The 27846-nt window shown below is 39.9% G+C and overlaps 1 pseudogene; it reads left to right on the forward strand.

Annotated features, from left to right (window-relative positions):
- Positions 1 to 785: 785 nt before the first annotated feature.
- Positions 786 to 27743, forward strand: LOC128437138 (myotubularin-related protein 7-like; annotated as a pseudogene).
- Positions 27744 to 27846: the final 103 nt, after the last annotated feature.

Raw genomic sequence — 27846 nt, forward strand, 5'->3', positions numbered from 1 at the left:
TAAACATTAGCAGCTGATTCACATGTGTTTCCTTAGGTGATAAGAAGACATACACTACTTCCTTTGATGGGTAATTAAGTCACAAAGGTCTCACCTTATTCACGTCATAAACAGTTCCGACCATAAAACATTTGGTGTATGTAAATACAAGTCATAAAAGTCTCTTACAAGGCTGCAGAAACTTACTATCCAAATACAAAATAGTTTCTCAACTATGTTTAGTTAATTTTCTACTACAACCACTACTCTCCAAACTATGTTATCCTGTTTATACAGACTGAGCCTGCTCTAGGAACAGTGACACCTCAGCTCCATTCACTAAACTTCAATCATGAGCAGGTTATGTCATTAATCCATCAGTCTTTACAGTCACTCTCACCTGGGACCTGAAACAACTTATAGATGGTAGACTGTGCAAAGCATTTTGTTAATCTGTCTTTTATGGTATCCAAACTAAGTATAGTAATAAACATCATTCACACAAAAGACAAGCATAATTCTGCCACATTCAGGTCAGTACAAAAAGCTAGAAATGGCCAAGCAGCACTGTCCTGGTGGGTGTCATTGCATTGGACACTCAGTCATGATTTTAAAATAAAGCACGGTTTTCAGAAAGATAAACACTGAAACAACATGCCGTATGTAATGATAGGAATAGCACGCCTGATACTGATATGGTTACTAGCGAATTATGAATAGGCTTCTGCTAATGAAACTTGAATTTTATTTTGAAAGGTAAAACCGGAGGTTGTGCGTATTATTATGGTTGAACTGACAGTAGTGCACCACACAGCTGTACCGAGGCAGAGGCAGCGGAATCCGGTCACCATCAGATATGTGAGGAGGCGATGTATTCCAGTCTACTAACCGAACAAACCAATAAGAACACCATGGACATTATTTCATGTCTTAGCGACGGAGAACACAGCTCGTCTGGTGACGAGAAACGAGGAATGTAAGCACTGACGATTAAAACTGCAAGACGCGACTGACTCCGATCGCACAATTCCTTTTCCATCTCCACCATTTTGGTTGTCAGTGATGGAGCACATCCGGACGCCCAAGGTACCAACACTTAGTTGAGCACCAATGGCTTTCTATCGCTTGTATAATATCTTCGCTACTGCTGCTGGGGTTCTCCTCCATCTGCCTCGGTTACATACCTCCGATATTAATCAGTGTCTATGAGGAGTCATCCCCAAACTGACGTCTGTCTGTACATGTGAAACCTGCAGGAAGACGGTCTTTGGTCACTCTGACATATGACATCATAATAAAAACACATTGTGTATCGATACATTCTTCAGACACATTTAACAGATTAGCTAATAGTTATCCACCGTATTCACGGAAACAAAAATCTCTTCCACTTTATCCCTCACGTAGCCGTGAACACACCTGGTGCAGTGGCTTTAAGTTAATGTATTCCTTCTGCCTTAGACGCAGGATTTTACATTTTTTTATTGTTCTTATTAATATAAATATTGTTGATATGTTTTACCATGACACATCTGTCCAATCATGATGCTGCATTGTCCTTCTTACCACCAAAGGCCTCACCCTCCTCCTCACCATACCATCTTGGTATGGCTTTGAACAGGATATACATTAGCTGATATATATATCAGCTAATGGATACTGTAATGTGAGTATCCTAATCAAGCTATATATATATATATATATAGCTTGATTAGGATCCTTGATTGAGTATCCTAATCAAGCTATATATATATATATATAGCTTGATTAGGATACTCACATTACAGTATCCCATAGGTCATTCATGACAACATATGGGGTCACGTTTGTCATTACATACCAGCAGATACAAGCAGGCACTCCAAACAAAAGTATAAGTGTGAATTTTACACAAACTGTAATTAAGTAACCTGTAACCAGGAGAGTCACACCAGGAAAGACTTGAAGTTGTTATTACAATATAATAATCTGTTTCAGACATGCCATACATTTTAAATGTGTGTGTCATTCCATCCCTGGTACTAAGCCCATGTGTATGTGTGTGTCTCTGTTAGGTGGAGAATGTGCATCTCATAGACCGAGCATCAGGCCAGAGAAAGGCCAGCATCGGGACTCTTTACCTTTCTTCCACACACACCATCTTTGTAGAGAACAACCCTGAGACACGCAAGGAGACGTGGGTAAGCTGGAAACAAGGCACTGCACATCTGGACCACAAGAACTACCTTTAACATTTTGTTTACTTCTGTAATAATATGATAGAGGTGTATGTTTTTTTTCCTGTCCCTGCCTTTGAAATATCAAATGAGTGAGATTCCATACTTCCCCCATGCCACAATGTCTTACTCTAGATAGATTTTCATACTGTATTCAGTAACCTGCAATTGATTATTCCTGTATTCATGCAATCACCAAGAAAAATGACTTGCATATTTGGAGATAAAGTGGTGAATCATGTTATAAGGAACAGAAATAAATAACTTTTTGAATGTGCAGTCTCCAAAGGCTCTCACAGCAACTGTAGTAAATGTAAAACTGATTTAGTGCAGACATAAATAAATACCCTTTTAGGCCCTCTGCAGAGTTTTCAGCCGTTTCATATGTTTATTGCAAACTAAACTGTGCAACATGGTTCCAATAAGCATTAGTACAACAAAAGGGTTAAAGTATGTACTCTAAATAACAAAAACACCTACTGAATCATAGGCCATGAAACAAGTCGTTATTCAGGAATGAAATGTCATCAGTGTAGTAGTAACCAATGAAGAATCACATCTTTCTAATGGTATTATGTGTATGGAAAAAAATTGTTGGTCATTAGATGTTGATATTCAATCAATCAATTTGTTTAGCCCATATTCACAAATTACAATTTGCCTACAATTGGGCTTAACAAGGTGTGACATCCTCTGTTCTAAGCCCTCAGCAAGAGTAAGGAAAAATTACCAAAGAAAACGTAGAATCCTCAGAGAGAGCCACATGTGAGGGATCCCTCTCTCAGGACGGACAGAAGGGCAATAGATGCCCCATAGCTGAACATATCAACAAGATTACAATATTTACAACATTGATTAGAAGAAACAGTTACTAGCATAAAGGAAAAGTGTGTCAGTGTTGAAAGTATTTATACATGTCTGATAGAGATGAAGAAAGCAGCAGTGACAATTTAAATCGAGGAGATATTGGCAGTAATCTTGGAATATGTGAAAATGCATATTGTATATCAAGCAGTCTTGTTGTAAACAAATACTAACTGTTGAGAAAAAGTCATCTGTTTTTGTTTTATTATTATAGCTTTGTGATGCCTATTTGTGACTTTTTCTGAGTTTGGTCCCTGTGCACTTGTTTATTTAAGTTTTCTTGGGATCAATCTCTCTGTGTGTCCATCTGTATTCAGTTCTTTAAAGAATATAATAATTATATATATTTTAATAATAATAGCAATAAATCCTCAATTTGTTTACATTTCATTGTGTTACAAACTGTTTCTTCCAATAAATGTTGTAAATACTGTTATTTATCCGTCCGTCCAGGGAGAGGGATTACTCAAATGTGGCTTTCTCTTGAGGTTTCTAAGTGATGTACCCTGTTAAAAGGGTTGGTAGCTTTTCATTTCTTGTTAAGGGGTTCAGGGCAGAGGATGTGGCACCTTGTAAAGCCAAATGAGAGAAATTGTGTTTTTTGAATAAAATAAACAAATAAAATTCAAGCAAGCATCCAAGACCTATCATCTCTATCGTAGTCACATGGTGAGATGGTCATTCTAAATTTCGGACCCTTCTAGACTTTCTTCCCAAGCTGTCCATATTTGAACGTTGAATGAGCTGCAGTCAAATATATTTCTTTTATTTTGGCGACAGCACAAAATTGCACAGTTTTTGCCAACCATTTGGCCGAAAAACTGGATAAGAAATGCATCGAAGGATGTAAGATTTAAGCCAACAGGCGTCTACTGTCTATATTGGATTTGCAGAAACAGAGAATACAAATTTCAATCAGCTTATGTTAAAAAAAAGAAATCGCAGTTAAAGTAACCGTCTACTTTTTCTTTGACTTTTTCAACACATGGCTTTTACTGCCCATTAGAAAAGCCTAAGAGCTTCCCCACAAACTAATTTCAACACTTCTTCCTGAATATTTCAGATAACAAGACAGATTACAAAATATGTGATATTTTGTTTATGTGCACCTCTTGAGGTTAGGTTAAGTTTTTCATCTGAGAATATTAGAACATGTGTATTGTTGTCAGAGGTGGGTAGTAATGTATAACATTTACTAAGCTACATATACTTGAGTACAGTATTTTTTCAATAAATCGTACTTCTGACAGTAGTTTTGCAGAATAATTTTTTACTCCTACTCAGTTACATTTGTGATGAAAATAGGTTACTTCTACTCTGTTACATTGGGTCACTAACTTCTCACAAATTTTCCATGTCTATGATCTACATTTTTACACTCAGCTGAGCTGGTGCAATGATTTTCCTACAGGGACGCCCGGGCCACACTGGCTGCTATGTGGATCTGCTGCGTGTCAGATTGTCTGTTATTCATAAAGGCAGTGGATCTGCAATGTTGGGGTATAGGTGTGATCACTGTATTTCCTTGAATAAAAGTACATCTATATACGCAGCTACTTGCCAGTAAACTACTCTATGAAACTGTGCATCTTCCGATCTTGTTAAAACAAAAAACAGAAAAAGTGCAGAAACGCTTGAGTACTTTAACTTTAAAATGGTACAGGAAGTGTTGCAAATATTTATGTTTGTGACAGTTTCATCAGGTGAACATTACAACTTTGGCGAAAGATCATTTTCACCATCTATTCAGCTGTGAACCGTGGAGAAAATGTCTGCATCTTCAAATCTTGCGTTAATTAGGTCAACATTTCAAAGTTATATTTTAGTTTGTTTGGAAACTGAATGCATGTGCACACACAATGCAGGCTGCATCGAAGCCTTTCCTATGAGAAGTCAGTCATGTTTTGTTCTTGATGTTTGAAAGCAAACAGTGCTTAATAGCATATATCTTGGCATTTGCCTTGTGCACTTTACATTGTTATTACCTATTAATATCCTGTTCCAACCTTTATATATACATTCTATGGTTCCAACGCAATACACTCTAATAAATTTACTTGAGTAGTTTTTTATGAGATACATTTTTACTTTTACTCAAGTACTTATTTGTAGGAGTACTTTTACTTTGACTTTAGTCACTATAATTATAAAGTAACAGTACCTTTACTTGAGTACTGTTTCTGTTTACTCTTGCACCCACTGATTGTAGTATTGTTCATGTGGTGAGGACCTATATCTGTTTACACAGTCCCCTGGTGTGTTTCAGGTGTTGCACAGCATGGTGAGCAGTGTGGAGAGGCTGCCCACTACCCCTGCAGGAAGTCAGCTGATCCTACATTGCAAGGACTTCCGGGTCTTCCAGATCCTCATCCCACAAGAGAGAGACGGTTTGGATGTTCATGCCTCATTGGTCAGGTTCTCACGACCAGGTGTGTGTATGTATTTGTTTGTGTAAGTGGGTTAATGTTTATTGTGTAAATGAGTGAGTTGAACAAAGGTGTTGTTTTTAAAATGACTCTCCTCTCCTCTCTCAGAGAAGTACAATGAGCTGTACTGCCTGTCCTTCAATCCCAATTTGAACAAAGAGGAGAGAGAAGAGTCCTGGACTTTCGTTGATCTTGTTGTCGACTACAAGCGGATGGGAGTTCCGAATAATCTATGGGTCACCACAGCAGCCAACAGTGAATATAGGGTCAGTCTAATTGGGATAAGTCAGTCAATTAGATGTGATATTTTTAAAGAGATAAGGTGTATGCAGGGAGATTATATTAATGGTTAAATATACTCCTTATAGAAAACAGAGTGGGGCCAAAGTTCTACCTCTACTAAAGCCCTTGTTCTATTTGACTCTATGGTCTGTTTTAGTTTACTGGCAGTATTTCTTCTGCTAAGTACAGTGGATATGCTTTGTACCTGGGGCATTCGCAAGGTCATAGATAAGAATGAGTGTCTGAAAACATAAACAAAGGAAAAACACAGGCTTTATAATTAGCACTATTATGTTTTCTATAATAATTGCAGTGATTAGGGGTTGTACTCTGATATGTTTATAAATTCCAAATATGTAAAACAACAACAGGTTTACAAGTGAAAATATTATTGTCACACACTATTCCTATTCAGTATTTAATTAAATTATTGTTCATATAACATGCCTCCTTCCTGCCTGCCTCTCCCTCCTCTTCTCTCTTCACCTCAGTGAAGCCATCTGACCCTCTTTACACAACTGCCTTTATATTTGTATTTATATATATATATTTGTAAGAATATATATATATATAATATATATATATATATATATATATTCTTCAGTAGAAACTTGTTGAGTTCCACAAACAAGCTTTGTAAGGCATAAATATTGTGATAAAAAACGGAACAAACCAATCTAGATCCCGTAGTGTTCATTTTCTAAATTCTCCCCTCATACAAGGTGGACAGGACCTTAGTCCACAATAAAAGGTCTCATCATCAGTAAATTATTATTTCCTTGAAGGTAAAATGTTTGCCCCTCACCCCCAGGTGTGTGATACATATCCCTCAGAGCTCTTTGTTCCAAAGTCGGCAACACCCGCCATCATCGTGGGAAGTTCAAGGTTCAGAAGTAGAGGAAGATTTCCCTCTTTGTCCTACTTCCACCAGGATACACTGGTCAGTGTGACACACACACACACACTTTTGTTCTTCTATCTTACGCCGGGTTCACACCGGACGCGGAAGCGACGCCGAAGCGTGGTGTAAGCGCAGCGCCAAGCCTCTGGCTCCCATCCACTCCCATCCACTCCCATGTTAAACCTTTGTGCCGGTAACACCGGACGCTGAAGCGCCGCGCCACGCCGCGGCTGCCTAGCGCCGTGAACCAATCGTTTCGGCATCGAGTCTATTTTTTCCGCTTGACAAGAGCGTATCGCGACAGGAAACACACTGAAAAATGATTTTAAACGATATAGATGACATATTTTATATGAAGGAGAAGTAACTTGAGTTGTATGATTCTCAGCATATGTTGTATAAAGACAACACCAAAAAAGACACATGTTGGGACGCTGTTGCAGTTAATGATGGAGCAACAAGTAAGTATATGCTTGAAAAAAATGATTAAATGCCGTTTTTTACTGCAGGCTGATAACAGCAGAAGTATGTGATATTATTAGTAATGCGCGTCGCTTCGGCGTCGCTACCGCGTCCGGTGTGAACAACCAAGCGCCGGCGCGCCGGGGATTAGCGCTTAAGCTACGCTTCGGCGTCGCTTCCGCGTCCGGCGTTAGTGAGAACCCTCGACATAATACATTCCCTAACCCCTTACCCTAACTTTAAACATCCAAACTAAATGCCTTACACAGCCCATTGAAAAAGTGAGAATTTATCAAAATGTCCTCACTTACCAAAAATGTTCTCACTCTGTGGGGTCAATGCCTAAAATGGTCCTTACAAAGATAAAAGTACAGGAACGCACACATACACATAAAAGGAATATTGAGATTATAATCATAATGATGATAACAATGATGTGGATAATATGTCGCCCTAAAGGCAGCAGTGTGCAGGTGCAGTCAACCACTGTCAGGCTTCAGTGGACGTTGTCAGGAAGATGAGATGATGCTTCAGGCTGTTATGAAGTCCAACCCTGGTAGTGACTACATCTATGTTGTGGATACCAGGCCCAAGGTAACACCTCCCAATATTTATTCAGTCCCTCACATACACCCAGAAAGCGCTTTACTAGACTACTTGATGACCAATCAAAGGGCTTTACAGTACAGTTTTTGCCATTCCCACACACTTTCACATGGTGCATCTATGTGCAATACTTTGTTCCTTGAGAACAGCACAGCAACCAGGGGTAATTCGAGGTTCAGTATCTCGCCCAAGGACAATTCAGCATGCGAAAGGGGAGGACTTGGATCGAACCAATAACCTTCTTGTTGAGGACGGCCTGCTCTACCGTAATAATATATATATATATATATATATTACATATTCATACATATTCATTATTTTATTTTTGTTTATGTGTCCAGCTTAATGCCATGGCAAATAGAGCAGCAGGTAAAGGCTACGAGAACGAGGATCACTACACCAACATCAAGCTGCAGTTCGTCGGCATTGAAAACATTCACGTGATGAGGAGTAGCCAGCAGAAAATCATTGACGGTAAGGAGAAGTTTGTGTGTGTGTGTGTGTGTGTGTTGAGGAAATAATATAAAGCTGCAGTGTAATATGGAGACAGGGAAACAACAGAGTTAACAAGAGCAAATGCAAAGACTTCCTTTAATAATATAATGTTGTGTTCATGTTCCCGAGTGTTTGTTTGTTTGTTAACCTCCTCTCTCTCTCTTTCTTTCATACAGTGGGCGAAATGCGATTTCCATCAATGACTGACTTCCTGTGGGGTTTGGAGAACTCGGGTTGGCTCAAGCACATTAAAGCCATACTGGATGCTGGAGTCTTCATTGCCAGGGTGTGTACATAGTCAGACATAATCTCACACACAAGCACAAACACACAAACACATTTAAAAAACTGGAACTGTCTGATTGGGATTATTGAACTATAAATGCCCTTCCACTTTTCTGAAAACTGCTCAACTGATCAACTTGACTTGTGAAGATCTAAGGAATTGACGTTAACCGCAACCAGGGACATGGGTAGACTACCAGAGGATGGCAGCCTTAACAGCGGGTCCAGTTGTAGGATCCGTGCCACAACTGCTCAACCCAACCAAGTGCCAGCTCAATCATCACAAAAGGTTTCAGTTACAACACACATCAATGCCACCACTCACCTCTCCTCCAGACTGCACTGGATGCCTTTGGCTGAGTCAAAAAATCGCTGAACTTGAAGGTTGGATTTCCAACCTATACCAGATCCAGAACAATGAGCAAATCTTGGTCTCAATGGCCGCTGAGGCCTCCTGAATCCCTGACACCACACCACGCTTCCCGGGCTTGGTCCCTCTGTATCTACAAAGCCGGAGCTTCCGATGGACAGCTCGTCTCTTGTGGAGGACCCCTGGCCCAGGCTTGGAGCCATAACCAAGGCACGGATGTGTTCCATACCCACTCCTTTCGGAGTGTAATCCGGGGGACAGCTGCAACTAACGCTTATTTTGATAATTGATTTACCTGTTGATAACTTTTCGGATTAATCGAATAAAAAAAAAGAAGCTACGTCTGAATAGATGCAATAGTCTGCATCTATTCAGCTGTCAAAAACAATCCTTGGAGGCTCCTGCCTCTTTACACCTGGCTCTCATCAGCCTGCGCTGATAACAGTATATTTTTCGTCTTACTATATTGCCCTCCCAAATCTGAACGTATCTTCGTTACTGAATTTGCTTACTTACTTTCCATCACTATCACCAATTATGATAAAGATGTACTTTTAGGGGACATAAATATTCACATCAACAACCAGACTGACCAATTTGCCTCTGACTTTCTTGATCTTATCATATTTTTGACTGTATTCAGCATGTCTCTGGCCCAACTCATCAATATTTTTATACTCTCGATCTAATTATTACATATGGATTTAACTCAGGAAATGTCCAGACTATAAGAATGACCGTTTTCTTTGATAAAGTTTCCAGCATCAGAGCCCAAATTGTGCCTTCCCTGTTTATGCAACAAGAGAGTAATGTGCTTCAGATTTTTCATTCTTTTAATCCAACATCCCAGTCTGGTCTCCTGAGGATGATTAATAGCATGAAATCCTCTTCCTCCACCTTAGATATTTTACCAACAAGGTTTTAAAAGAATTTTCTACTTTTTGTTTCTCCTGACCTTTTAACAATATTTAACTATTCTTTATCTGCTAGTGTAGTTATTACTTTGTTTAAATCTCCTGCTTATATATAATTATATAACCATTTCAAAATTGCCATCTCCTGGCAAAGCCTACTTTATTTAAAATGTTCATCTGGCTCTTGCATGCATCACAGTACGGAAAATGCATTTTTGAAAGTTCTTAATGATATAGGATGAACTCAGATTCCAGCCTTTTCAAAGCACTGGTGCTACTCGACCTCTCTGCTGCATTTTATACTGTGGATTATGGTGTGCTAATTAATCGACTTGAAAACTGAGTAGGCGTGACCGGGACTGCTGTTAACTGATTAAAATCCTACCTTAATGGCAGATCTTTTGTGTATCGCTTGGGAATGCTTTCTCCAGCTTCCAGACATCACATTTGGCATTCCCCCGGATTAGTGTTTTCAATGTACATGTTATTATGCCGACGATACCCATATATATCCGTCCTGCAATCCACCAAACCTCTCCTCAACCGCTTCACATACAGCTTGTCTTGCAGACATAAGGTCAAAACACATCTTCCTTATGCTGAACACTGATAAAACCAAAGTTGGGGTGTTGGATCAAAATCACACAGGGATGCTGTAATGAGTTCTTAGCGTCCCAGGGTCTACAGCGCATTAGTCTTTGATTCATACCTGATTTCACAAAACATTTTAGCAATATCATCAAATCAGCTATTGGTCAAACTAGGAGTATTTCCAAAATTAGATCATTTCTCACATTCAGTGATGCACAAACTGTTATTCATGCTTCTGTCTCCAGCCATCTACATTACTTTAACTCATTATTTGCAGGACTGCCCCATAAATCTATCAACCATCTCTAACATACAAATCCTCCAAATACCACTGCCAGAGCTCTTACAAAACTGGAAAATATAAACACATCATCCCCATTCTCTCCTCATTGAACCTGTCACACTCAAAATTGATTTCACTACTTTATTGCTAGTTTTTCAATATCTAAGCAGCATTGGCCCTTCTTATATCACTGATCGTCTACTACCATACCTGCTCATGATCTCAGATCTGCAAATGAACTGTTGCTCCAGGCCCCAATGTAAGGAGTGAAACTAAGGGAGGTAGAGCGATTTCAGGATGGGGCTCCACGACTATGGAATAACCTTCTACTTGGAATCAGACTAGCTACCTAGCTGTCCTCTTTCAAATCTTGTTTAAAGCCAATGTTTTATAAAATGGCTTTTACCTAGATTTCTTATGTCCTTTCTGTATGTCATTTTCGGGTTTCTTTGTTTGTGAAGCACTTTGTAAACCAAACGTTTATTATTATTATTATTATTATTATTATTATTATTATTATTATTATTATTATTGTGTTTTTTAAGAAACTTAATAATACAACTATTTGTGACCACGTTAGGGCTGGATTGACTCACATATTTAGCCATCATGCCTCACCCATCCTCACTACTTCCTTCAAAGTCTGTTAATGCACTTTTTAAAGGATTTTATTTATATTTATCATTATTTATATTAGAATTTCAGCATTTAGTTTGCCAGGAACATCATTAATCATTAATCTCAGTCTCTATCTATCTATCTATCTATCTATCTATCTATCTATCTATCTATCTTTATCTCTATCTTTATCTCTATCTCTATCTCTATCTGTATCTCTCTATATTCTCTCTGTCTCTGTCTCCCTCTCTAGGCGGTGGCTGATGAAGGAGTCAGTGTGTTGGTCCACTGTTCAGATGGCTGGGACAGGACAGCCCAGGCCTGCTCTGTAGCAAGTATACTGCTGGACCCATACTACAGAACCATCAAAGGGCTCATGGTAACACACACATCTACATAATACACCCACGTTTGTAGGCTTGACTAATCTACCCATCATCCACCCGAAATAATTATTTTCTCAAATGAGAGACCTGCATCCGGAAAACAATTCCACTCCACCTCTACTGGTGATAAAATGGGAAACATATTACAGTTAAGAAGGCTGGTTTGTATTAAATTCACATTCGTTCAGTTTTTTTAAAACTGAAATTGTAATGGGTATATGCATAATCACAGAGGCCCTCTGGCGACATTCCTGGAAAAAAATTATGTTGCATGGCCACGACTCATTAAATCTTTGGAACGGGATAAATATCTAGGGGACACGAGATATGAATCTGTTCCTTACTAACAAGACCTGGCAAACTGAACTGAAGAAGCCTCGTTTATGAGATATGAAACATTGAACTAAATCAATCAATCAATCAAATTTTGTTTGTATAGCCCATATTCACAAGTTACAATTCGTCTCAGGGCTTTAACAGGGTGTGACATCCTCTGTCCTTAAACCTCAGCAAGAGTAAGGAAAAACTACTAAATACCCCTTTTAACAGGTTAAAAATACATAGAAACCTCAGAGAGAGCCACATGTGAGGGATCCCTCTCCTAGGACGGACAGAAGTGCAATAGATGCCACGTGTAGGAAAACATCATCAAGATTAAAGTTTTTAGCAGCATTTGATGAGGGTAAACATCCCGAAGGACAACCCCAACATGACAAGTGAGGAGTGGATTAGAGATATGCGTTCCACAGACAGACAGAGAGACAGATAGATGTTTGTGGAATTTGTAGGTCGATTTCTGTTTGCCTCCCTTCTAGGTGCTGATAGAGAGAGACTGGGTTTCCTTTGGACATAAGTTCTCCCACAGGTCAGTTACTGTAGAGCAATGTCATTATAATAACTGTGTGTTTAATTTTCTTAGACAAGGGTCACCTATTCTCAAATAGTGGAATCTGCAGTTCCATATTTTTCATGCATGCTATGATTACAGATGTACCTGTAAGACAAACACTAGGCTGATATGCAAAGCTTTCTTTGCAGTTGTCTGCAGTCTGCGTTTAGAGAAGATCTTATTAGATATGAGTTTGTGGTTTAACGTTTTGATTTTTCAATCGTGTAACACTAGTTTAAGTCACATGTTTACTGTTGGACAACAATAAAACATGTTTTAGTCATTTAATGAACAGGAAATCTAACTTTATTTTGGTAAGTGTCTGTGACTGACGCCATGGTTTGGAAAAGCAGAAAGAAAAGAACGATGGCAGAGAAAGGAAGCCAGTAGTAGTGCTATGATGAGTTTATTATTTGGAAACTAATAGACAGAGTGTGACAGGGAGAGAAATTCAGAAACACAGAGAAGATGGTTTAGGTTGATTTTAATTTCTAAGTCAACAAATCTAGGTAAGTAAAAAAATCTCAATGATGCGGTCAAAGACCGTCTTTCATCTTATTATCCAGTAGTTTAACAATGTTTAAAGTATTCAAATATAAACTAGGATTATTTTATATTCAATTTCTGCCAATAGATCACTTTCACCTCAATCTTACACACTGGACCTTTAACTGTCCTGCATTTTAGTTTGTCACTTCCTTTCATTTTACTTTAATTTTCAATCTGTTAATGGACTATATCTTCTCACTTACTTCTCACTTTCTTCACTTAGCACACCTGAACCTCATCACAAATCAGTTATTGGATTTTTGCCTGCTCCCTTTGGATTTGAATGCTTGTGTATTACCTTCGCCTATTTCAGTAAAAACCTTGATTTTGCCTTATCATTTGACTTCCTGAGTGTTCTCTGCTTTTGAGTTTCTTCCAGCTTTGTTACACTTGTTATCAGGGTCACCCTTTTTGTTTTAATTGTCCATGTCCCATCTGCTAACATGGAGGAGGTGTGGTATATAGTTTATATCACAACCAGCCACTAGGAGGCAATATAGATTTGTTATTGCCTCAAGGCTTTTTTTAAAGAAACTGCTGATCTTCTCTGTAGCAGGGACACTGGGTGGGTCAGGACTGAGACTCTCACAGGTCCTTGAAGAAAACCTGCTAGAGAACTTTCCTCCTGAAAACTGAGGCATAGGTTCACCTTTCTAAGAACACATTTACACTTTGTCATTGGGTCTTATTGAGAGTAGCTTGATGGGTAATAGTTTCATTGCACTTAAATCTACAACACAATATAGCAATACAGTGTGCACAAAGTGAAGGCTGCTGAACATATGTATCTTTTTTTTTACTGACTTTAAATCTATTTGTTATTACATCCTAACAAAAATTACAAATAATAAGAACAATGAACATTTAAATATAAATATGAATTATATCACAAATTAAACATGGCTTCCCTTGTAGGCAAGTCAAAGTTTCTGTTAAGCTAGAAAATCACTATTATTATTATAGACATATACAAGTTATACTTTAGATCAAAGATAACAATTCAACGTACAGGATGTTTTGAAGAGCGTGTTGGGGTGGGCAGTAAAGTGAGTGCTCTGTCCTGCAGGTACACCCACTTGGACGGAGATCCCAAAGAGGCATCCCCTGTCATTGACCAGTTCCTGGAGTGTGTGTGGCAGCTTTCAGAACAGTTCCCTTGTGCCTTTGAGTTCAACGAACACTTCCTCATTTCCATACACTCAAATGTCTACTCCTGTCAGTACGGGACCTTCCTGGGCAACTGCCAGAGGGAGCGCAGGGATATGAGGTAGGACTGATGTAGATACTAAAGACTAAAGAACCTTGTTCAAATTTCAAAATAGAGCTGAACAGTGTGGTTATGGATTAAAAATCGTATTTATTTACTAATTTAAGATTTTCAGCTATAACCTTCCACAGTAGATTTACCACAATCGATGAGAGAGCCTGTTTGACATCTAGATTAAATACCTTAAATACCTAAGTTTTAAGAAAAACATGTTTTGTTCATGTCAAGAAGAAGTATTACACTACCCACAATCCTAATGTGTAATGGTGACATTTCTAATCTGTGTAGCTCACTGTTAAGTGTTTACACAGTGAATAACATGTTGGTTCATTAATATCAGAGTGAGGTGCTTCACTGTGGTAAATTGCCTCGACGTGTCAAACTAGCGAAGCTCCAATAACACCACGTCTGTCCTTAAAAGATTATCACAGTCGGCCAGCTCCTTTTGAATCAATCATCAATTGTTTTCTTTCCGTATCACTGCAAGGAGGCATGTGATATGAAACACCTCTCTCTGTTATCAAAGAACCAGGGATTATGTTAAGTAACTCATCGTTCTGTGTTTCATTATGGGAGTTATAGACCATTATTACATTACATTATATGTCATTTGGCTGACGCTTTTGTCCAAAGCGACTTACAATTATTACACTCAACATTTATGAGGGGCCATTTAGGGGTTCAGTATCTTGCCAAGGACACTTCGGCATGCAGATGGGGAAGAGTGGGATTTGAACCGGCAACCTTCTTGTTGAAGAACCACCACTAGGCCACACCGCCCCACCACTCCCAGATGGCTTAAATCTTCCCGAGCGGTACAAAATATTAAGTCGGGTAAAAACAATTACATATTGTAATTAATTGCATATACACATATGTGCTGTATTGAGACTCCCCTGATCAAAGCCCAAGAGTTGGTTACACCGTTAAACGTTTAGTGGGGGCTGAACACCCTTCCTGGACGATAAGGCAAAGGGGCCGCGGGGAAGAAGTCAAGTCAGTAACATGTATTGATGAGATATGAATTTCTTTGATGTGATAATGATTGAGAAGAGGAAGTAGAACTCGAAAGAGAATCTCCGTGTGTCATGTGTCCCCCGACCTTCTAGACCAGGGGTGTCCAAATATGTTATTCTGTGGGCCACATACAGAAAAAAACCCTGTCCTGGAGTGGACTGTTGACAGTGTGCCTTAATCGCGTCGCTCAGGGCAGGGGGCGTGGCGGTGTTCTGAGGGACAGCTGGCAGGTCAGGGGTGAGAACATTACATTACATTTAATTTAGCTTACACTTTTATGCAATAATTATTATTATTATTATTTATTTTTTTATGCTGGCCAATTAAAAGTGGATGGCGGGCCGCAGTTGGGACACACATATAGCAGCATAACTAAGAGCAGGTCTAAGACAAAGCCTGTACCAGCTCTAACTATAAGCTTTATCAAAAAGGAAGGTTTTAAGCCTACTCTTAAACGTACAGATGGTGTCTGCATCCCGAACTTTGGTGCGTACAGATGATTCATCATTAATTTGCAAGAATTGGAATCGATCTGAAAAATATGGTTTAAACCAGTTTAGGGCGGTTCCTTTAATGCAGTGGTTCTCAAAGTGGGGGGCACGTAATGTCACAGACAAAACAAAAAAAAAAGCTGTCACTGGTTAGTGAAAGCTCCCTCAGTGGCGAAATGCTAGGGGCTGGACTGACACACACAAATCAAATACTGTTTCGTTCCTGATCCACCAATCAATAGAGGAGTGTTATCATTTGAACGCGAGCTGCACGTACGCTTCCGAGTATAAAAGTATCTGCAGGCATGGTCAGCGCTCACCCTCACTGAGACGACACCCTGCAGAGTTTGTGCGATTGCTCCTGTTTCCTCTATAATTCAGATATTCATTGCTTTATAAACAGTATTTTTAAAGACTCACTCCTGCACTTGCAGCAGGCCTAGTCGTAGCCTAATCTAAGGAGTCATTTGCTCCAGTCTTTTTTAGAAAGCTCATAGCCCCAAGAGCTAGCCTTCTAGCTAGCTAACTTCTTCCAACTGCAGCTAGCCCTTTTCTCCTTAACACCTACCTTTACATCTTCAATCATCCACCGTGTTGCAACAAATAAATCCCCAGCACTTGAATACTATTCTGTGCTGTCCCTGTCTACATTGTGTACTGTTCGTTTTGTTAGGAACCATTGCCTAGCACAGCCTTATTCATTATTCATGTGCAAGTCGCTCACAGCCACACATACAAACACACTCACAAGACCACTACGTTGCAATTAGAACTTTATTAACATCACACACACTGTATCAGCAAACAAAACCACTATGGACATGTATCTGATTCGTAAAAGTCAGGTAACTGATCCGCCAGTTGCGAAGAAGCCAAAGCTTCGCAAATATGACGAGAGCTATTTGCAGTTTAGTTTCACCGTCACTGGCACGACTGAGCAAAGTCCTCAGTGTGTTTTGTGTGCCGAGGTGCTGGCAAATGACAACATGAAGCCAAGCAAATTAAAAAGGCACCTCAACACCAAACACCCCGACTTGAAAGAGAACACTGTGGACCTCTTTAAAAGGTAAAGTGATGGCCTCAAGCAACAACAATCCACCATCTCCAAGCATAGCACTGTCTCCAATAATTTATTATTACAATTACAAAAGTCATAATAAATAAAAATGTACTGAAAATAAATTAATGAAAATCAGACATTGCTTTTGAATTGTGGTTGAACAGAATCATTTAAAAACACATGAAAATGGCCTTGACAAAAATGATGGTACCATTAACCTTATATTTTGTTGCACAACTTTTTGAGGGAATCACTGCAATCAGAAGATTTCTGTAATTCTCAATGAGACTTCTGCACCTGTCAACAGGTATTTTGGCCCACTCCTCATGAGCAAACTGCTCCAGCTGTCTCAGGTTTAAAGGGTGTCATCTTCAGACTGCATGTTTCAGATCCTTCCACAGATGTTCAATAGGATTTAGATCAGGGCTCATAGAAGGCCACTTCAGAATAGTCCAATGTTTTGATCTTAGCCATTCTTGGGGTGTTTTTGGTCATTATCCTGTTGGACTGAGACCAAGATTTCTGACTCTGGGCAGCACATTTTGCTCCAGAATGACTTGGTAGTCTTGAGTTTTCATTCAACAGCAAAGCAGTCCCAGAACATGACTGAGCCTCCTCCATGTTTCACAGTAGGTACAGTGTTAACTAACCCTAACCCTAACCCTTTTATTTGTCGGCTTCATTTTTGCGTCTGTGAACATAGCGCTGATGTGACTTTCCAAAAAGCTCCAGTTTTGTCTCATCTGTCCAAAGGACATTCTCCCAGAAGCTTTGTGGCTCGTCAATATGCATTTTGGCAAATTCCCGTCTCGCTTTTTTATGATTAGCTTTCAACAGTGGTGTCCTCCTCGGTTGTCTTCCAAGAAGTCCACTTTGGCTCAAACAGCGACGGATGGTGGGATCTGACACTGATGGACCTTGACCTTGGAGTTCACCTCTAATCTCTTTGGAAGTTGTTCTGAGTTCTTTAGTTAACATTCATATTATCTGTCTCTTCATTTTGTCATAAATTTTCCTCTTGCGGCCACGTCCAGGGAGGCTGGCTACCTTCCCGTGGACCTTCAATTTCTGAATAATATGTGCAACTGTAGTCACAGGAACATCAAGCTGCTTGGAGATGGTCTTATACCCCAGGGGTTCCCAAACTTTTTTGACCCCCAAAATAACGGTGCCAGAGACCCCCACCGTCCCTGGATGTGTTATATAATGTTGCGCACAGCCACGCACACGCACTATTAGGCCTATGCAAACACGGGCATTAATACAACACAAAAGAACAACAGCCTTACAGCCATGATATTATTTTATAGCAATTTAAGAAGTGGAATATAAACAGAATACATGCAAACTCCCTGTATAAACAGCATTGCTGAGTGAGCATATACTGTAAGTATAAAAACGTGTGCAGGTGATGTCTGTGCATAACGAGCAGCAGACACCTTATTGCTGCCATGTGCAAAAACTTTAGGGCTATTTATTTGAGCCTAAATATTACTTTTATTTCTTAAACTCACTAAGGAGAAAGTTGGGCAATATGCATGGAGTAGAGCAAGCCCATTCTCGGCTTTATTTTGGAGATGGCCACTCGGAGATCATTCTCCACGTTAAGCTGCGATCTGTATTTATTCTTTATGTATATCAGGGCTGAGAAAGTATTTTCGCACAAGTCCGCCAGCCTGTGATCCATGCTCCATCAGAAATATGCGCACCTCGTCCCGCAGCTCATACAGGCGGCTCAGCACATTTCCTCTGATATTGAGTGGATGTGTTTTTATGTAGTTGACCATTTTTATTGCAATGTCAAGAATATGTTTAAGCTCTGGTTCAAGTGTTTTGCTTGCAAGAGATTCTCTGTGAATAATACAGTGTGTGGAATTTACGTGCGGCACCACTTGTCAGACATTCACTTTCAGTCCTTTCTTTTTCACTCTGCAAAAAGGAGTGAAAAAGAAACGGACAGGGCTGGAGCGCGGAGCAAAACAGCATTACTTTTTCCGTCCAAACTGTATCTGATGAAAACAAGCATCTGGGCAGAGTTTAATATATCTGTGGATTCATATAACTGTAAAGCATTTTTCCCTTTCTTAACTCTGTCTACCAGCTGGCACTTTATGTCCTGGGCCATTTCGTTGATGCGCCGGGCAATAGTCCTGTTAGACAGCGGCACTGTTTAGTAAGGACTTTCTTTTGGCCTTGTAACTCTCGCTCATTCCGCTAATCCGTGTCGTAATAACCTCATGGGTCAACAAAGACATAGGAATTGCATGGTTTTATTCTAATTTCAACTCATATTTATTTATATATTTCCGCAAATCTGTACGGGCCACAAAAGTTATAAGGCGCAGCTCTCTCTCCGCCTCCTCCTCCTCCGCTTCGCCGCCCGGGCATCACAGGAGAGGCTGTCCGCTGAGCGAGCGCCCAATGACGGGTACAATGCAGCCGGAGACCGGGGGGGGGTCATGGAACACGTTACGGTGCTATTTTCTTACAAAGCTCCACAAACAGCTGTTTTAAGTTATACCTGCTGTTTCAACCGGGGCGACACACACAGATGCTACGACTCGGGTTAGCCTCCGAGTGCATTGTTTTCTATTTATAGCCGTGCTTCTACCGGGGCGACACACACAAGCTACGACTCCGAGAGCATTGTTCCTCCACTCCGGACCCGAAATGGGATCTCTCCCCCCACCTCCCAGTCCAATCCTTACAGGGTGGGGTTCCACATGCAATACTGCTGTAAAAACGTTCACAAGCAGCCATTCCAGAAAGTGCTGCAACTTTAAACACAAACTAACAGCTATGCCATGTAGACCGACTGTGACTTCAATTCTGGTCGTAATCCCATTCGACACACTCTAGCGCAGTGATTTTCAACCAGTGTGCCGCGGCACACTAGTGTGCCGTGAGAGATCGTCAGGTGTGCCGTGGGAAATTATCTAACATCTAGTGTTGCACCGAAGTATCGGCCGAACATCGGTAGCGGCAGATATTTGCCTCGTTTACCGACATCTGCACATCGGTAATAAACTTGACTTTCACCGATATCATTGGTATTTGTGGTTAAACCGCTGGGCCGGTGCCGCGGCTGGGGGAGCAGTCGCTCTCCTCTCCACGACGCCGGAGACTCGGCGTGCGGCACGCCTCAACGTTTTTTTGGGGGGGGAGGTCCTATTCCGCTGTGCCTCACGGCGTCAGTGGTGCGGGGGCTTTCTTTCTCTTGGACCGTGGGGCGGTGTCCGTCGCCGGTGCGGAAGGTGGGCCGTTGGAGGGGACCGGGTACGGTGGTCGGCGGCAGCGACTCTGGACCCTTCCAGAGTCGGGCCCTTCTCGCGGATCACCTCAGCTACGGCGCCCGCTGGGGGAACCCTCCGTTCGCGCGGGGGGCCCCTTCCGGCGATGCGCCTCGGCTGGCGCCTAGCAGCCAGAACTGGTGCGGACCAGGGGAATCCGACTGTTTAATTAAAACAAAGTATCGCGAAGGCCCACGGTGGGTGTTGACGCGATGTGATTTCTGCCCAGTGCTTTGAATGTCAAAGTGAAGAAATTCAATGAAGCGCGGGTAAACGGCGGGAGTAACTATTGGCACTCAAAACAGGTCAATCTGTTTTAGACAGGGTTAAAAGGTCCTGTTTTAAATGATCCTTGTGGTATTTTGACCAAAATATGTTACAGACATTTCAATAAGACCCCAAGGAACCATATCAAATGTGATAAAATGGGTATAATATGTCTCCGTTAAATAAAGATTAGTTAAATCAAAGATTGTTGCATAAATCTGATTCAATTTGTGCTCATTAAAAGGTAAGAGTAAGAAAGGGCTGAAATAATTTAAAATAGTGCTTTTTAATACATTTAGAAATTATATTACTAACTATATGTATTATATGTACTGTGTTAGTCCATAGAGTGTCATTTTGGTTGGTGGTGTGCCCCAGGATTTTGTAAATGTAAAAAATGTGCCGCGGCTCAAAAAAGGTTGAGATTCACTGCTCTAGCGTATAGTTTATAGTTTTTCCATAGTTTTTGGGACGGCAGACATGCCAGATACCCAAATTAACCTGTAGAAGCACTACAAAAGTGGATTTTTCACAATATGTCCCCTTTAAAACCTTTGATATACATGCATCCGTTTCAAAACATTAGTACTAGCGTACCGTGCTGCAAACAGATCGGGTCCAGTCTACATCCAGGACATGGTCAAACTTTAAACCCCAGCCGTTCGCTCTTCATCTGCCAATCGGCTTGTTGCTGACTCACTGCGAGCTAAACACTGTTCACGACTGTTTGCTCTCCTGGCTCCTAAATGGTGGAATGAGCTCCTCAATGACATCAGGACAGTAAAAAGTCTATTCATCTTCCTCAGCAAACTAAAAGCACATCTCTTCCGACAATACCTTGAATACAAGTTTAAACTAACAATTTAGTAGCACTTAAATGGAACTTAGTTATAGCACTTTGAAGTTTGGCTTTCTTGAAGAAATTGTACTTTCTTGATTCTTGTTGTTCTGGGTTTGTACCCGCATAGAATCGTTGAATGCACTTATTGAAATTCGCTTTTGATTAAGTGTCAGCTAAATGAAATGCAATATATAACATGGGTCAAAAGTGACCCACCCAGTGTTTTTTTCCTCATTAAGTATTCAAGGAGTACCTTAATAAACTATTTATAAAAAAAAAAATTGTATTACTACCCTTCTAATGTGTGTAACTTCAATACAGTTATACAACAAAAAATGTTGTTCATAAAGTAAGAAAATAAAAATTGTAATAATTAAATGATTAAATAAATTGATTTCAAAAGATATAGCAACTAAATACTCGTAAATGTGTAATGGAAGGGGTTTGTTTAGCTGGTGTATCAAAGGGTTAAAAATATATACTTAAACATTTGTTTATTAATCATGTTGTAACGTCATCAAAATATTCAACAATGATATCGCATATCACATTTTTTCTTAATATCGTGGAGCCATATTCTGAACTAATTTCAAGGCATTTCATAGAAAAAATTATACAATTCAATTGCAGTTAAATAAGGTGGCAAACAAAACAGTACAGTGTGATCTTATTGGTGACACTGGACAATGATGCCATCGCCATCAAAATTGCCCTGTCCTCAGTAAATCTGTGGCACATTGGTGTGGATGTCTGCCAGCTTCTTTAAAGGTTAGGTCTTTTTCATTTGTTGTATATATGTCTGTCTGTCGGTATTTATTTTGCCCATCTGGTTGTGTTCAAACTTGCTGGGTGGATTGCTGAGGAACCAAGTGGGTAAATTTTTTACTGAAGCCTTTTGCACCATGAGGGTGCAGCATTCAGACAATTCACAATTTAAGAGAGGCAGATGTCAACTGCTATGTTAAGGCAGGTGTATGTCTCTGAACCAAGGGAAATGCAATGCTGAGTGAAGTTACTTGGATGATGCCCTCAGGAACATAGACTGCTTACCTAGTGGATCAAATCTAGATTTTGTCAGCTCTCAACCAACAATCCCCTGAAAATATAGGTTGGTCCCCTTTGACAGCTGTAAAAGGTCTGTATTCATATAGCATTTTTGTTCTCCTATAGACCACTCAAAGCTATTTACAGTACGTGAATTTTCATACAGTGCATCTATTTGCAGCATTTTCTCTATCAAAAATCACTCACACAAGGTACAGGGTAAACTTGGGGTTCGGTGTCTTGCCCAAGAAGACTTCAACATGGAGGAGCCAAGTTTCGTAACATTGACCTGCTGGTTAGATTGAATGATTGTATTAATGGATAGTATGTGTGAATGTGGTTTGAATGCAGGCTTCGTGAGCGGAGTCACTCCTTGTGGCCTCAAATGTGGAAGGACAGAGGCGAGTACACCAACCCCCTGTACAAGGCAGAGCTGAGCCAAGGTCAGGTCGTCCTGAGACCCAACACCGCCCCCTACTGCTTCAAGTTAGTCACAGCAGTAAACAGGTTCTTTCTGGTCTCCCTCCTCTCTCTAACCCTCTCTCTTCTCTTCCCTCATTTCTCCCCACCCTATTTTTTCCATTGAATTAAATTGATTATTATGCAGGGATCTTTCTCTTCGAGAAAAGACTTTAGGAGTCTCAGGGGTAAACTTTGTTGCATCAGAATGCGATACAATTGAAACAATGTCGCTGGCTTTGCCACTTCTGGTGGACTTTTTTGCTTAAAAACAGTGGAATGACCTTGTTTCAAGTTAAATGTTGCTTGCGGACACTTGGATTACAACACAGGAGCAGTATGGAGGCTTTTTTTGTTTTTTTTCCTGTTTTTTTATAACAATTTCTGTTGTTTTATTATTATGAATAGGTCACCAGTTACATTAACATAAAGAACTTCATGTGATGTGTAGTAGTCAGTCTCTCTCACTCGCACATTTTTGGTCATTTTCAATATAAACCCTGTGTAAAACCACTTGAGTAGCGGCAGAGCTGAGGCTGATCACTACCCACTGCTAACAACTGACAACCGCAAGCAATACAAATGCTTACAAATTTTTTCCTGGTTTCTATCTCTTCTCTCCCCTATTCTCCACTGACCTATACTCTTCCATTGTTCTGCTCCTGCCCCAACTGGTAGAGGCGGATGACTGCCCCAACAAGTTTTTTTCCTCTCTCTATTTGCTAGAGTGCTTGCTCATTCTGGGAACTATTAAGTTTCTCTATCATTTTTATTGTTTAGACTTACTATGTATGGTACATTGAGATAAAGTACGTTATTATTTAGTGCTATACAAATTGAATTGAAGCAGATATAACTGACATTTACACATAGTTATAATGGTATTCTTAGTTCAGAAGAGGATGATAAATATGTTAGGGTTAGGTTTAGGGTTAGGGTTAGGGTTGAAAACACCAAAAATATTGCTTTCCTATGTATTCTCATTCGAAAATATAGTAATAGTATAGCAATTTATTGTGTATATTTTATTTATGTAAGACTGTAAATATTACGTAAATTACTTAATTAACAAAAAACATTAAATATTCATCTTTATCCTTCTTATGAAAAGAGAAAGCGCCACTGTTTGTCTGTGCAGTAGATATAGTATACAAATAAGAGGGATAATAGTAAAATAAATACATTACAAAGTATTACATTATATTTCTTATTATAAGTTTATAATCTTATTTTCTCCTGTCTTAAGAATGTGGAAAGGTCTCTATAACTACATGGAGAAATCAATGCCTCCTCGCCAGTCACCTGCTGACTTTCTGTCTGCTATGAGGGAGGACTCCCAGCAGCTGGAGGAGGAGCTGACTTATCACCAGGAGGTACCGCCAGAAGGTACTTTCCACCACCATCCGGGCTACAGACAAGGCATACAAAAGACAAAGACACCTACTGTTATGTCAGCTCCATAATCCCAATCTGACATCAGTCTCTTCATCTGAGGATCTGAGAAACTCTCTCTGACATTCTGACCCCAAGACATCTACTTCAGTGTTCAGCAAAATCATAAGTTTCCTTCTTTGCACAATGAAACTCTCCCTGATCCCATTTGTGCAACTACATTCAGTGAGTCATCATGGCCTGTATATATATATATATATATATATATATATATATATATATATATATATAGTGGCTTTCCTTTTTTCATGATGACCACTCAAAGTCCTTTACAGTTCAGTTTTGCCATTCAACCATTCACACACATTCAAGCATTGCATCTATGTGCAGCAATTCCTTTATCATGCATCAATCATACACTGTCTGCACAACAAATAGGGGCAACTTGGGGTTCAGAATCTTGCTCAAGTTCAATTCAAGACGGAGAATGGAGGCAACAGTGATTGTTCTACCGACCTTCCTGTTAGTGGATTCATCTTCTGAAGCACAGTTTTTATGAAGTCTCCAGTTTCCGACTGAGACACATAAATGATGCTCATAGTTATCTTTGTCCCAGCAGCTCATTTCAGAAGTCAGACCATGATAAATATTTATATAACCAATGTTAAAAAGAAAATATATAAGATTTTAAGTAACCTGCACATCTCTCTTCCAAACTATCATTTGAAAATGGAAACTTCCCTTTTCAACTTTTGAATCAAACAATCACGAATATTCATATATTCTTGATTATTGAGTGATGGAGAAGGATTAAATATAAATTATAATGAAAATTAATCATGAAAAGAGTGGTTGTTTTCAATCACGGTAATGAAGTCTAGTATCTAGTATATGGCAGATGTCTGAGCTAAGTGAAGAAATGTCTTGTTCTTTCCTCCCTGCAGAGGATAGCAGCCCCGAAAGGGAAACCAATCACGTGGGAGAAGATTGAGGTTACACGGAGGGATACGAGCCGCCTTCGGCAGAGACACTGTGGCCCGGACCGACCAACCACTTACACAGACCCAATCACCAGCCGTACACAGGACAAAGCCTCAGAATCAGCACCCTGCATTCGCCCTGCCGGTAAAGCCACGCTCACAGCTTAAGTGTCAGGACCCTGACGACCTCTCCACCTGCAGTGACCTGGAGTCGGGCATGGCTGACCTCAGCAGCCGCTCGTCTGGCGGTCGGGACTACGGCAATGAGCAGGTCCTGGAATGAGGATGTCCGCACTGCTGCCTGACTGGAATTAAGTGAGCCCAGCCGCCTGGCTTGAAGGTAAAAGAGGAAGTCTTACAAATATATTAATTCACACATTAGGAGGGAGGTATAGGGAAGGAAGAGATGCTAGCTTGTCCCATTCCTTCTCGGACCAAAAGGAGTCTCAGTGAAATTAGGTGACACCTCACTATCTGATTATCAGTCTATCTTTGTTTTGAAGGCATGGGTAGACACTAGTTGGTGTTTTTATGTTTTAGGTACCCTCATTTGTGATAACCTTTGTGAGATTGTTACATGATTGTTACATGATACATGATACTAGATTGGGATGTTGTACGACACACAGGCTCCGTGATGGGAGAATCTGATAAAACACAGAGTAGGACAAACACATACACACACACACTTAATATTAGAGGAAGTAGCTCAATAGGAAGAAGCGATTCAATAGTGGGAAGTAGCTGAATAGGAGGAAGTAGCTCAATAGGAAGAAGTGATTCAATAGTGGGAAGTATCTGAATAAGAGGAAGCAGCCGAATAAGAGGAAGCAGCTCAATAGTAAGAAGTAGCTCAATAAGAGGAAGCAGCTCAATGTTTTTGGTAAATTGATTCAGCACCCATATTTTACAATCCAATAAACATTTAATTAGTTTCATGATGATTGGCAAATGTTTATGGTTAATAACGTGCATGATTTTTTAACAATCATGATAATTCTTAATACGAATGTGTATCTCAGTCTCACAATGCTATTTCTTGAATTTTTTATTAAATATATGCAAATAAGCTAAATCCATCATGGCAGACAGTTATGGTCCAAAAGGCTTTTTGTAGAACACATTGAGCTGGACTTGTGTCTGAAATTCCAAGTCAATCAGACAAACTGTGTGAGGGTATTGGCCTGTCAAATGTAATAGTGCCATCATTCAATACAATTTTATTTGTATAGCACCAAATCATTTAAGAAAAACCCAACAGCTACCAGAATGAGCAAGCATTACTTTGACTGTAGAGTGAATGATATGGTAGGATGTTCCAGCGGCTTGGAGTGTAAAAGCTAAAGGCACTTTCACCGGGTTTGTTGAGACCAGGGGAATAACCAGGCGGCCTGTTCCAGGTGATCGAAACGGTTCAGGTGTTGCAGAGCTAACATATGAGTAAGATATTGAGGTGGCACACGATGTAGAGTCCTAAAAAACGAGCTTGACAACTTTCAAATCAATTATAAAGTTTACTGGAAGCCAGTGTAACAACTTCAGCACTGGTGTCATATGGTCATATTTCCTTGTTCTTGTTAAACTCTAGCAGCTGCATTGTGGAGTAGCTGCAGCTGATCCAGATGCTTTTAAAGGTCCCTGTGAGCAGCGTATTGAATTGATTTACCCAACTGGATATAAAAGCATGGACATTTTTTTCAGTGTCTTCCTAGGACAAAAAGCTCCTTACTTTGGCAATATTTCTTAATGATGAAATCCAATTTAAATTATGCTGTAGATGAGGCTCTGGAAAGTGAGGTCAGTGCTCAGAATGACCTGGACTGTTTCTGACCCATGTGACACTCCAGAGATAGTAATGATAATTTAAGAGAGATCTGGGGCCTCATTTATAACCTTTCGTTTGAGCAAAACGGTGTCTGAAAGATGCTTATGCCACCTCTTACGCAAACATTGGGATCTATAAAAACAAACTTGATTGGAGAATTTGCCAACTTGTACGGTAACTGTGACCCATAAGTATGAACATTTTGGAGAGGGGAAAATGAAGGTGCAGATGTGAGGTGGTGAATTGAAGCCACTTTATCATTAACATTAAAACCAACAGCGTTATTTGTGCTAGCGCGACAAAACTGTTCCATAAGAACCTTCAATTGAAAAAGATATGAGACAACTTACAGCAAATTATGTTGAGATACCATTAAGCAGCAGAGTTGCAGAGCTGAGTCATTAATAATTTTTAATATTTTCTAACAATGCATGTTTCATCAAGTCCGACTTTAGTTTTCATACTGTGTGCGTGTGAGTGTAAAAGAGCCATTGAGTGGTTGTGGACAACTTTTTGAATAATTTTGCTGAGGAAACAGAGGTTGGAGATTTGTCTGTAGTTGCTAATAATAGATGGGTCAATAGTGGTCTTCTTTAAGAAAGGTTTAACAATTATAGATTTGAGTGATCTTGGGAAGATAAGCTTTTAAAAAAAGCTTTTAAAGAAGGAGTTGGGGATGGGATCAAGAGAAGTAGTAGAACAGTTGAGGCTCTGTACCCCTAATTCAAGATCATGGGCACTGACTGGTGTAAAATGTGTACATAAATGTGTACATAAATGTGTACATCCATTATAAA

This window comes from Pleuronectes platessa, chromosome 3 (assembly GCF_947347685.1).
Source record: "Pleuronectes platessa chromosome 3, fPlePla1.1, whole genome shotgun sequence".
NCBI lineage: Eukaryota > Metazoa > Chordata > Actinopteri > Pleuronectiformes > Pleuronectidae > Pleuronectes > Pleuronectes platessa.